Source organism: Jaculus jaculus, chromosome 1, assembly GCF_020740685.1.
Source record: "Jaculus jaculus isolate mJacJac1 chromosome 1, mJacJac1.mat.Y.cur, whole genome shotgun sequence".
NCBI lineage: Eukaryota > Metazoa > Chordata > Mammalia > Rodentia > Dipodidae > Jaculus > Jaculus jaculus.
Window position 1 is genome coordinate 211,138,178 of NC_059102.1, and position 12,367 is coordinate 211,150,544.

The 12,367-nt window shown below is 35.6% G+C and overlaps 1 pseudogene; it reads left to right on the forward strand.

The window, feature by feature from the left end:
• Positions 1 to 12,367, forward strand: part of LOC101594123 — a 53,244-nt pseudogene that overhangs the window by 18,076 nt on the left and 22,801 nt on the right.

The following is a 12,367-nucleotide window of genomic DNA, read 5'->3' on the forward strand; positions in this document are numbered from 1 at the left end:
CATTGCCTCATGTGTATTTGCCATTGTCTCAAAGGTAAATCTGAGCCTTTGGGAGGTGAATCTTTGTGACAAGATATGCACTATGGGGGCAGACCTTGTGGTATTATTGCCCACCTCTCCTACCACTAGAAGCTCACTTTCTATACTTTCTGTCTGCTGCTTTAGAGATGTGATGCCCAACTGTTTGCTCTTTCCATGCTTTTCCTGTCATGAAGAAATTTACTTTGGAAACAGTACACTGGAAATCACTCTTTTCTTCCATAAGATTTGGATGGATTTTTTTTTTCCAGCAACCAGAAGGCAACTGCTATACCAGACATGCCAGGATATTTTGTCTGCTTCTTGTTATTTAGACACCATAACTAGGAAACATATGGACTCAAAATAGAAACAATGTTCATTTGTAGTTACTATTTTCTATATATAATTCCATATTCTGCAAAGAGTAACAAGTTGAGATTTTCAAGAGTGAATCCCAATTTTTATTTATCTTATTCGATTGCTTTGGATTAGAGGAGGATACATAGGATAGTGCAAAGAATAGCATATGTGTGGAACTCTGTCTTTTCTCAATTTTGTTCGTAACTTAAATTTTCTAAAATACCAAACTGACTAAATTTTTTAAAAAGCACCAATTATAAACCAGCAATTAAATATTTATAGTGAGCAGATATTGGCCTCAAAAATAAAGGGTTTAAATTAAAATGAACCAATAAATTATAATGCTTTTGACAATTTCACTTAAACTATAGGTTAAATTATCTAAGACACCATGAAAATGAAAGTGCAAGTATTTCAAACAGTATTGTTTCTCATGAATTAAATATTCAGCCTGGTATTTGCATTCTAATTTATTTTACTGGAAACTAGTTACAAGGTAAATTAATTTTCATGCTAACCCAAAGTTGGCAGGTCTCCTTGCTATTAAATGAGAGTTGACAAGGAAGCTAAATCAGAGCTCCAATTACAGCATATTTTGCTATATTTAAAGTTTACAACATATGAATGGAAATATTGTTCATAGATGTGATATAAATTATTCTTAAGATTCATAATTTGTTTTTGCTGTTCGTAACAAAAATGGAAATCAAGATAATATATTTTAAACTACAAATAGAATTTTCTATTTATATTTTCAAAGTATATATATGTGTATAATGTGATATTATATAATATATAAAAATTCATTATATTTATATATGTTAATATATAAATATATTTATATTTTATGTTTTACATATATTGGATTAGAACAGAACTCCAGCTCTCATGTGTGCTCAGGGCATTAACACATAGCCTTTACAACTTGCTACAAATGGCCAAATGTGGCAGAAGGCACTGAGAGAGGACATGAAGTTCCTCTGTTATAAATGTGGAAATAATTATTATTTATATTAATCTAAACTCTTGTATCTATGCTCATGAGATTAAGCCTTCAAATATTCCTTTCCTAGTCAGCAAGTTTCTAACAGAAGTGAATATAAAATACAGTCCCATCTTTTCAGATCTTTGCTGACAATTCTGTCTGAAATTTAACCTTCCAAATCACTCCACAATACATTGCTATTAATATGTTCTTTGTCCTACTTTATTTTTCTAAGTTTTAACACCCATTCCATAAATTATTTATTTAACTATTTGAATTTTTATTATTTTCTGTTTTGTCATTTTTTGATATTTCCTTCTTTTTTATTTTTTCTTTTTTATGAAGGAGGGAGACAAAAAGTCTGAAACATAAAGAAAGAACGAGAGAGAGAGGGATAAAATTGACTTGCCTGGGTCTTCAGCCTCTGCAATGGAACTCTGGATACAGGGGCCACGTTGTAAACATATGTGACCTCATATCACCTTGTGAGTCTGGCTTATGTGGGACCTGAAGAGTCGAGCATGAGTCCTTAGGCTTTGTCTTAAGGAAATACATTCCAGTTTTTATTTGTATCTGCAGTACCAAGGAAAATGCCTTGCTTAGTGGTCAATAAGCATGTGCTTAATTATTTATGTGTGAAAATTTAAAAGCTCTTTTCCATACTTTGAATATATTTTTCCTTATGACCTTTTAAAACCATCTGTCATTTGGTTGTAGGCTGGAGTACATTGTGATTGTCTACCTGATCAAGTTTTGTACCACTGGCATTGTTTAAAACTGCCAGTGAGTGGGGAAAAGAAACAGGCTATTGATTTAAACTGTGTTCAGTAATGTACTTCTTATTGTCATCTCTTGTTTGGAGTGTTCTCATTACTTTTTCCTGGTAGCCATTGAACTTAAACCTGACTCTGGCTCCTTGGGAGGAAGGATTTTAACAAGGGAAGCAGCAGATAAAGGTGATCATGAACTTTGCAGTGGATCTCAAACCTGAAAAGAATTACTTCAGTGAATCTATTATCACTTTCTGAACTATTCTCTACAACCCAAACTTTGTGCTCTTGTGACTAAAGACACTAAGCTTCAGCAGTTCACCCAAGAAGTTCATAATGGCTCTTATCCTATGAACATGAGGCCAATTTCCTTAAACAGACAGTTTCACACGTGCTATATGTCTTCAGTGAGCATTAATAAAGGTGTACTACTATTGTAGTCAGCTCCATGTTGCTGGGACGAACATCCCACCAGACATAATTTAAGGGAGGAATGCTTTTATTTCAGAATTACAGATCGAGGGTAAGTTCCATCAATGCTTGAAGATGCTAACTTCCTTTAACAGAAGTCAAGCAGATAGAAATTACCAACAGCCAGCACAACAAACGTGAATTGCTAGAGTCCAAACTTCTCCACATCTTAGTGCTGGATTCCAGCTCTGCCCCAAACTCACCTTAGGGCCGGGTTGCAGGATCAGCCCTAAAAGACATGACCTCTTGTATCAAGAATGTGTGGGCTGCAAATTCAATTTTAATAAAACACCTGATTCTATGGGGCCATGCATTTTCATTACCACATTCAAATTATTACACCTAATATTGATTAAATGAGTTTCATTTATAATTTATTTGTATCATGAAAGGTAATGCCTTTTACCAACATGTAGTCAAATGATTTTCAAGGCAATATAATTTTACTCTTACAAACTAAATAAATACTGAATGGATTGGTATTTCTTTTGTCCTTCCTGCCCTATCTGCTAACAAAACTCCCTCCATCCCTCATTTCAATGAAGCCATCTAGCTGTGGGATGTTAACTTTATGATATTCAAGAATATATCTAAATGTTTTATTTCATTTGTGTGTATGAGAGAGAGAGAGAGAGAGAGAGCATCCTAGGGACTTCAGCAGCTGGAAACAAACTTCAGATGCATGCATCACCTTGTGCTTATGTGGGTCCTGGGGACTCGAACCTGGGTCCTTTGGTTTTGCAGGCAAGTACCTTAACTGCTTAGCAATCTCTCCAGCCAATTCAAAGATAGTTTTAACCACATGAAAAATACACTTACCAAGAGATTTTTGAGCTCTGTTCAGTGGAAAAAACATTATAAATATGTTTAAATAACATATATAACGTCCAGGTACACTATAAAGAGAAGTCTTTCATTAAGAACTGAACACATAATGAAGAAAAGACATTTTAGAGACTAATTTTAAATTTCTGGTTCCATTATTTTAAAACTAAATACAGTTAATTAAAGAGTAGAAAATTTAAAATACACAAATTCTTTATTTAACGACTACTTACTATTTTAGAAACTGAAGACAAATTGTAGGCACACAAAAATCTAAATTATATCTGTCCTTATGGAAATACACTTGTTCAACTACATTTCTTCAAATTCTGAAATTCTGGTCTTTCAAACTAGGAAAAAAATTATTGGTGAAACATACCAAATGACAATTTTAGAACAATTTACTTTCTAGGCATGTATATTAAATCTAAAACTCATTTAAAAATATAGTTTCAGATATTGTCAACTAAGTGCCTTACTTGACTCAGTAACTTTACAGATTATATCTGAGTTATCATAATTAACTAAAATCAAATCACTTATGATCAGTAGCCTAATATTGGGTTAAAATATCTATTAGTCCTTCTTAGTAGGTAACTGTTATCTTCCTAGAGGTGTCTTCTTAGAGTACTAACAGCAGATATGAGTTAGTAAAATAAAACTTTTAGGCTATAATGAGAGTCAATTTTTATGTCCTTTATAATCAGGATGAATGAAGGTGATGGAGAGAAGTATTTGGAAAAGGATGGACCATTGCATCTTACTCATAACTGATGGCTAATCCCACAATGCATACTCAGTATTCCCCAATGAAGAGGGTCCCTGCGGAGAGGTGGGGAGGACAAAGAGGAGGCTAATGATGGTATCAACATGACACACTGTGTACATAACTGATAAAAAAAAGAATTTATAAGACAAAAATTTTCATGAAATAGTTGCCTCTGAAAATCAGCTGTAAGACTAGCAATTCAAGAGGATAAAGAAAATGTGTTGAATTTCGTATAAATGGGAAGATGAACAGGAATTATTTCCTTTGTGCAAAGCCATTGTAATTCTGAGCTATAGTAAAAGAAGTCATGCACATTTTTTCAAAACCCAAGCAAAAAGTTTAAATGTTCAGAGTTTGGTAACTCTATCTGTAAATCATATGCTCATGATAATGAATACAAACTTAAGCATTACTTATTAATTTCTTATTAAGAAATTATATTTTAAAAATACTATTTTATAATTCATTCACATGCCTGAATGTTGTTAAATCATAACTTTTGTTTGGCTAAAGAGTCTGGGTTTAATGTAATATCTATATTGAATATTAGTACAGGCACCATTTATTTTTATTGTATTAAATAAATAAAATTTAATTAAGTATTTGCTACTTTTCTTTCTTTCTTTCTTTTTTTTTTTTTTTTTTTTTTTTTTGGTTTTTCAAGTTAGGGTCTCACTCTAGCCCAGGCTGACTTGGAATTCACTATGTAGTCTCAGAGTGGCCTCGAATTCATGGTGATCCTCCTACCTCTGCTTCCCGAGTGCTGGGATTAAAGGCGTGCGCCACCACGCCTGGCTCACATTTGCTACTTTTCATTTGATGTTTCTGTATGCTTATGTATATTCATTACACAAATCACTATCGATTTGTGTTTTCCACCCCATCCATCCTAGTGTCTAGTCCATGAGATGCATGCAGGGTTTCTAAGGCATCTTGGGTAGATTCAGGTTAGGTGCTGTAGATGAGTGAGACAATGTGGTGATTTCTTTTCTGTGATTAGATAAGTTCACTGTGATAGTTAAGGTGTTGTCAACTTGATCTGTTTAGTAATCCACAGGCTGCTTCTAGGAAGGATCAACTAAAGGAGGAGGTCTTTCTCCCAGGGTGAGCCCTTCCCCCAGAGTGGGCGGTCCCGCTCAGAGAGGGACTTGATATAAGGAAGCTCTGGGTAGAAGAGTTCCCTTTTCCTTCCTTCCTTCCACTTGGCTGCCGGAGCTGCTCCCTACCTTCTAGCGTGGATTGAAGACCAGTGCGGACTAAAGACCAACATCAACTGAAGACCCACGTGGATCGAAACCCAGCGGCTCCTCAGGAAGCCTCCAGGCTTTCCGGCTCCTCAGGAGGCCTCCATGTTTTCCGGCACCATCTGCAGTGCCGGTCGGGACTGCTGAGGCATCTGGCCACGTGGACTGAGCAGCTACCAGCTTCAGTGATTCTCAGGCCTGCAACTGCTATTGGACTACTGTAAGCTAATCCAATAAATTCCCTTTATAAAATAATTCATTCTAGTAATTCTGTTCCTCTAGAGAACCCTGACTAATACATTCACTGAGAATGATCTATTCCAGTTTCTACCATTTTTCCTCAAATTTCATTGTGTCATTTTTTCTTTCTGCTGTATCTAGACCCAAATGGCAATGGTAGCATAATATTCTACTTCCTAAAAGGCAGAACAAATGGTTGAACCTTCTCCAGGCCCTTACAAGGAACACCTGAACCACAAGACACTGGAGAGGGTAGGATCAAGGCTAACCTTAATCTTCTTCACCTTCCCTTTCTCCCTCTCCCTCTCCCTCTCTGTCTCTCTTCTCTCTAAGTCTTATATTACTTATCTTTTTCCTCATTTTCTTAGTGGGCACTGACCTGTAACTCCCAGTACCAGCATGGGGCTATCATCCACAATGAGCATTTGATCACAGAGACCTACAAGTTTCCTAAAAGACAGATTTCTGTCAGAGTACTTGATGACCCACCAAAGGTTAGTGGTACGACCCTACTGCTGAAGACACCATATGCATTTGACATGTGAAATGGAATGGCATGGCTGGAAGCTGGAAGAGAGTCAGTCCCCAAACAGTCAGCACGTCTAGTGCCAGAAGGTGCAGAAGGTGCTACATGGATGACTGGGGGAAAATAACCAATATCTGTCCATGCAACTCATGGTCTAACCTACTTAGCAGCAAATACATGTTGTGATGCCCACACAAGTGCAATAGTGGCACACAGCCATGGTGGGGAACTCACTGCTCTTGATTTGGCTAACTGATCCCCTCAGTGGTATAGGACTCATAGCTGGAGCTGGGTAACAAGTCAGAAACATATCCAAACATTAGCCCACTCTCCAATATCAAGTTACTATCAATCATGGGGCTACAAGAGGGCCTACAACTATTAAATTCTCTATTAAAAAAGTAAGGGTTATCTCATTTGTCCTGGTGCTAACTTACTCTGCTGGAGAATCTGCTTCTCTTTTTCAGATAGATGTAGATCCTAAGGAGAGAGACACCCCATCACACCTCAGACGGGCCCTGCTGAAACTAAGAACAATTGGCGAAACAAGCAAGGGTGCTGTTTTCCTGATGAACCAGATACCAGCACAAGGGGGAAGGAGACCAACACAGAGACAAATCAACTCCTACCAAATCAGAGAGCCAAAGCCTCAGAGGCCCCAACACCTCATCACTGAAGCAGACCAAAAATGAACCCAACATGGCTCAGGGAAATTTTGCGGAAGAGGGGGTGGAAAGAATGTCAGAGCCACATGTTGGGTCATGATATGCAGAATCATTTATCTTACCCATAACTGTGGGCTAACTCCACAATGCATGACCCATATACCTCAACAAGAAGGGGCCAATGGGGATGGGGTAGGTCACGGATGAGCCTAATAATGGTACCAAACTCACTGTATTTGCTGAATACAAAATTAGTTAACAAAAAAATTTAAAAAAAAACTATAAAATAAATAAATAAATCGATAAATAAACAAAATAAATACAAATAGAAAAATACTAAAAATATGGTATTAAAGTGGTTGGGACCCCATTCTGGTTGAAAAAAAAATTAAACATAAATACTAGTAGGCTTGAAAAGTAAAAAAAAAAAAAAAAATCACCATTGATAAGCTCTTAATATGCTTTCTTTTATACTATAAACCTGTCCATATATTTTGTATTTATTAGAAATCTACTTCCTGCATAGCTAGCTCTAGTCAAAACTAATTTAAAGTATATGTCTGTGTTGGAATTTCTCTTCCATATTTTTTTGTCTGACTTAATAATTATGATAAGGCATATATTACCATAACATATAAAACCCTAAGTGTATTAGTTCTTGGTATTTAAAATAATTCCATTATATCATCATTCTTTAAAGGTATTATGGATGCCATCGGATTTTGTTAAGACTTGAACAACAACAAGAAACAAACAACCTGATATCAGAAGAATGTATAATAATTGAAATAGTACATATTGAAAGTGAGTTCAAATCGTATTTTGTTTGTTCTCTTACATATGAGATGAGCGACTTGTGAATAAGCTTCAAAGAAATTCAAGCTATATAAAATATGAGATAATATAAAACTATTTTTGTTGAGGTTGATAAACTTTGCAGACTTACAAATACTTTAAATATTTATTTTAGTAATAATTAAGCACAGTAATTCTAAGCCCTAATGTGAGATTCCACATTAAGCTTTTGCATCTTGAGTGACCTTTCATAAATTCATAAATTTTGCACAATGCTTCTCTGTAGTGTTATTAAATCTTGATTTGCAGTAAACACTATTTCTTAATCTAGAAATAGCATTTCTAGAACCAACAACACACATAGAGACATGAGTCTCCTCTGGCATATAAATTATTTACCATAGATTTTATGAAATAGTAGACTAGATGGTTCCATAAATGAGAATAAAAGCACAACAAATTACCCATCATAGCCGTAGGAAAAACAAGATTTTATAGTCCACATACATTTAAAACAAGTTTAAAAGTCATCAAAATTTGAGCAAACACTAATTTTTGAATGTTACAATGATTTAGGACTGCATGACTTGGAAAGAGAAGGCTGTGGAAACATACAGTATACCCTTCATCTAGTATACAAGATTTCATGTTCAGTACTTCAGAGTATTCAGTATGTTAATTATATTTATTTTTTTATTATGAATTTTTCCCCAGGCATTTTAGATATGTGATATTTGAAGAAACTCTATGACAAATTTTATGTTAGATAACAGAAAAAAAATTCTTTTACAACTTACTTCTTTGAGACAAAGTGTACAATGTCAGTTAAAAGCACATGGAGACACTAAAATTTAACTTTCAACTTTACCTTCATGCTCATTACAACAGTTCACCAAAGTTACAAGTGAAGAATATGAATGAATATCTAAGTATTTCAAGATACAATGAAGATGTTAGTATAGAAAAAAAAATTAGAATAAACTGAATAGGAAAAGCAAAAACCCTAGGAGTTGTATATATGTATATATTTAATTTTTTCAATATCCTCACACATTTTTCCTCTTATGTCTTTCAAATTTTTTTAGAAATTTCATACTTCTGGATATAATTTTTATGGCCCTGAAATGATCCTTTCTTTTACCTTTTACTCATAGTCTGAGGAAATTCCTAAATTTAATCATTAATCATTTAATCATTTCCCTTCAGACTATTCATTCTCCTAATCATTCCTCTATTGGGACTTGAACAAAATAATTAGATACCTACTATACTTCATTAATTCTTTTTAAAGAAAATATGTTATTACCTCTGAAGACACTTGGCACATATTTCTTCCTCAGACCTCTTTTGGGTCTATTTGTTCTATTGATGGTTAGTTCTTCTGCTGATTTCCTTCCAATGCTAAGGATTTCAGGTTGATTGTTTGCGGGGCTCCTTCCCGCACAGGTAGTGCAGAGGGAAGGACCAGGCCTGCTGGTTCCTCCCTAGGGGTTGAGGGGATGATGAGCGTCAGACGACTCAGAAATCTCTCCTGGCCACCAGAGAAAAACCACACTGAGTCGGGAGTCTTTTCCATGCAGGAACAACTCTCTTTATTACTCTGAGCAGTTGCTTATATCATGTTGGGGACGAAGGCAGGGATTTTAGGGTGGGAGAAGAGGTAAGGGCCAATAGTAAACTTTAACTATTGAAATGGTAATTACAATTACCACGAGGAAATTACAATTACCACGAGGAAGTAGCAGGCCAGAAGCCCTTAGGCATCCTGCTGAGTCATAGCTGGTCAGAGACAGGTCGCCAAACTTTAGCTAGGCTCAGGAAGTTCCACTAGGCCTCACTCCTGGGCCTTTCAGGGCCCAACAATTGTTTACATTTGATTTTGAAAATTCCAATTAACTTCCAATTATGTTTGCTTAATACTAAACTGGTAACCTAAGTAACAGTGTTGGGGTCAGACTGAGAAATTTTTCTCTTTCCAAGGTCAACAGTTATCTGGAGAGAAGCCCTAAATCTAGGTCTAGCTCATGCACATGTTCTATACTTGCACCCCTGCTCAGCATCAGTGGAAAACATTAATCCAGTACTAGTTACATTTAAAGATTGAAGCTGGGTATAATGTTATACACCTTTAATTCCAGCACTCTGGAGGCAGAAGTAGGAGGATCACTGTGAGTTCAAGCACAGTCTGAGACTATAGTGTGTGTTCCTGGTCAGCCTGGGCTAGAGTGAGACCCTACCTAGAAAAAAAATTTTTTTAAATTAACTCTCTATTTTTGAAATAATATAGTTCAATGAAATACATGATGATTTTAAGCATGATGCTTATACTACAAGAAAGAAAACAACAACAAAAAAGAAAAAAAAACAGTACCTTGCTTATATAGCCAAAAAATATAAAATAGTATAGAAGTGAAACCCTACTATTGAATCTGTTAAAATGATTCCCCTATGTTTTGCTGTACTTTTTGGGTAACTGATTATTATTTTAAATATAGGGAGCTTCTTAAGAGATAAATATTTTCTTAATAGATTCATGAAATCTGTGTTTCTGGTAGAGCCCATGTTTGATAGATATTGGGCCAACAATAAGGGTATTCAAGCTGAATGCCTACTCACTTATGAATCCATGTTCTTCAAGAAGGTGGAGGGTAATAGCAAAGGTCTTCTTAGCTACCTTTCATATTCCAGATAGAGGAACAACACTATTCTCAGTCTTTGAAATTTAGTTAAAAATATCTACCCTATTTATTTACTTGGTGGCTAGAATTGTATTTTCCCATTGAACATTAATAACCAGGCTACATTAGTCTCAACTATCCTTTTATGATTCTTATTTATTTGAGAGAGAGAAAAGGAGAGAGAAAGAGGCCAATAAAGAATGGGCACTCAGGGCCTCTAACTACTGCCAACAAACTCCAGATGCATGTGTCCCCCAGTGCATCTGGATTATGTGGGTCCTGGGGAGTTGAACCTGAGTCCTTTGGCTTTGCAGGCAAACACCTTCACAGCTAAGCCATCTCTCCAGCCCTCAACTATCCTTAATGTCCCTGGAGTGAATGAAATAAATGACTGATATATTTGGAAAACTGTTAAACAATAAAGAGATGGGTCCTATTGGATAGATTGTACCCCCAGGCATATATCATAACAGCTGAGAATGCTACATTCTCTTGAACCAATCATTCTGTATAGCTTGTATATAAAATGATGTGTATTTTTGTACTTTTTGTATTAATTTAATGAATCATTTTACTTTGAATTTTAATTTTCTTTAGCATTTTGTGTTGTTTTAGATTTTATTTCTCCAATGACTTTAATTACAATTTCAAGATGTTCTATTAACTCTCAAACTTATACTAATGAGTAATATTTTCTAAATATGCATGCAATGTTCCAGAAAATTTAAATAACAGGTTTCTTAAAATAGGTTATAATTACAGTCATTGATGCAGAGAGGCCTCAGTGAACATCATGTAGCAATTATCTTCCTGGACAAATAGCATATGAAAGGCAAAACTTTATATTTTAGTCTTTATATTTGTCTGGTACATTTTAGGGGAAGTTTCATCATGATGGGCAAAGCACAGAAATAGCAGACAGCAAGGCATCCTATTTTGATACATCAGCTGGAAAGAAGCAGCAAGAATGTATGAGTTAGCATCACATCTCCATATCTACAAGACCAAACTATGAAGCACCCTTCTCCCTCACCTTCTCTTCCCTTTATATCTCCTTTGTAACTTACTGGCCTCTGCTACTGAGTTTTTTCCTTCTCACACAGAAGCCCAATCATCTATAGCTAGGATCCACATATGAGGGAGAACATGCAGCATTTGGCTTTCTGGGCTAGGGTTACCTCACGTAGTATAATCATTTCCAGATCCGTCAATTTTCCTGCAAATTTCATAACTTCATTTTTCTTTACCGCTGAGCATCACTCCATTGTATAAATGTACCACATCTTCATTATCCACTCATCAGTTGAGGGACATCTAAGCTGGTTCCATTTCCCAGCTATTATGAATTGAGTGGCAATAAACATGGTTGAGCATGTACTTCTAAGGAAATGAGATGAGTCCTTAGGATATATGCCTAGGAGTGCTATAGCAGGGTCATATGGTAGATCAATTTTTAGCTGCCTTAGGAACCTCCACACTGATTTCCACAATGGCTGGACCAGATTGCTTTCCTACCAACAGTGTAGAAGGGTTCCTCTTTTTCCACATCCCTACCAGTATTTATGATCATTTGTTTTCATGATAGTAGTCAATCTGACAGGAGTGAGATGGAATCTCAATGTAGTTTTAATCTGCATTTCACTGATGACTAGCGATCTAGAACATTTTTTTAGATGCTTATACACCATCCATATATCTTCTTTTGAGAACTCTCTATTTAGCTCCATAGCCCACTTTTTTAATTGGCTTGCTTTATTTCTTACTATTTAACTTTTTGAGTTCTTTGTATATCCTAGATATTAATCCTCTATCAGATACATAGCTGGCAAAGATTTTTTTCCCAATCTGTAGGTTGTCTCTTTGCTTTATTCACAGTGTCCTTTGTAGTACAAAATCTTTGTAATTTCATGAGGTCCCAGTAGTTAATCTGTGGTTTTATTGCCTGAGCAATTGGGGTTATATTCAGAAAGTCTTTGCCAAGACCAATATGATGAAGGGTTTTTCCCTACTTTTTCCTT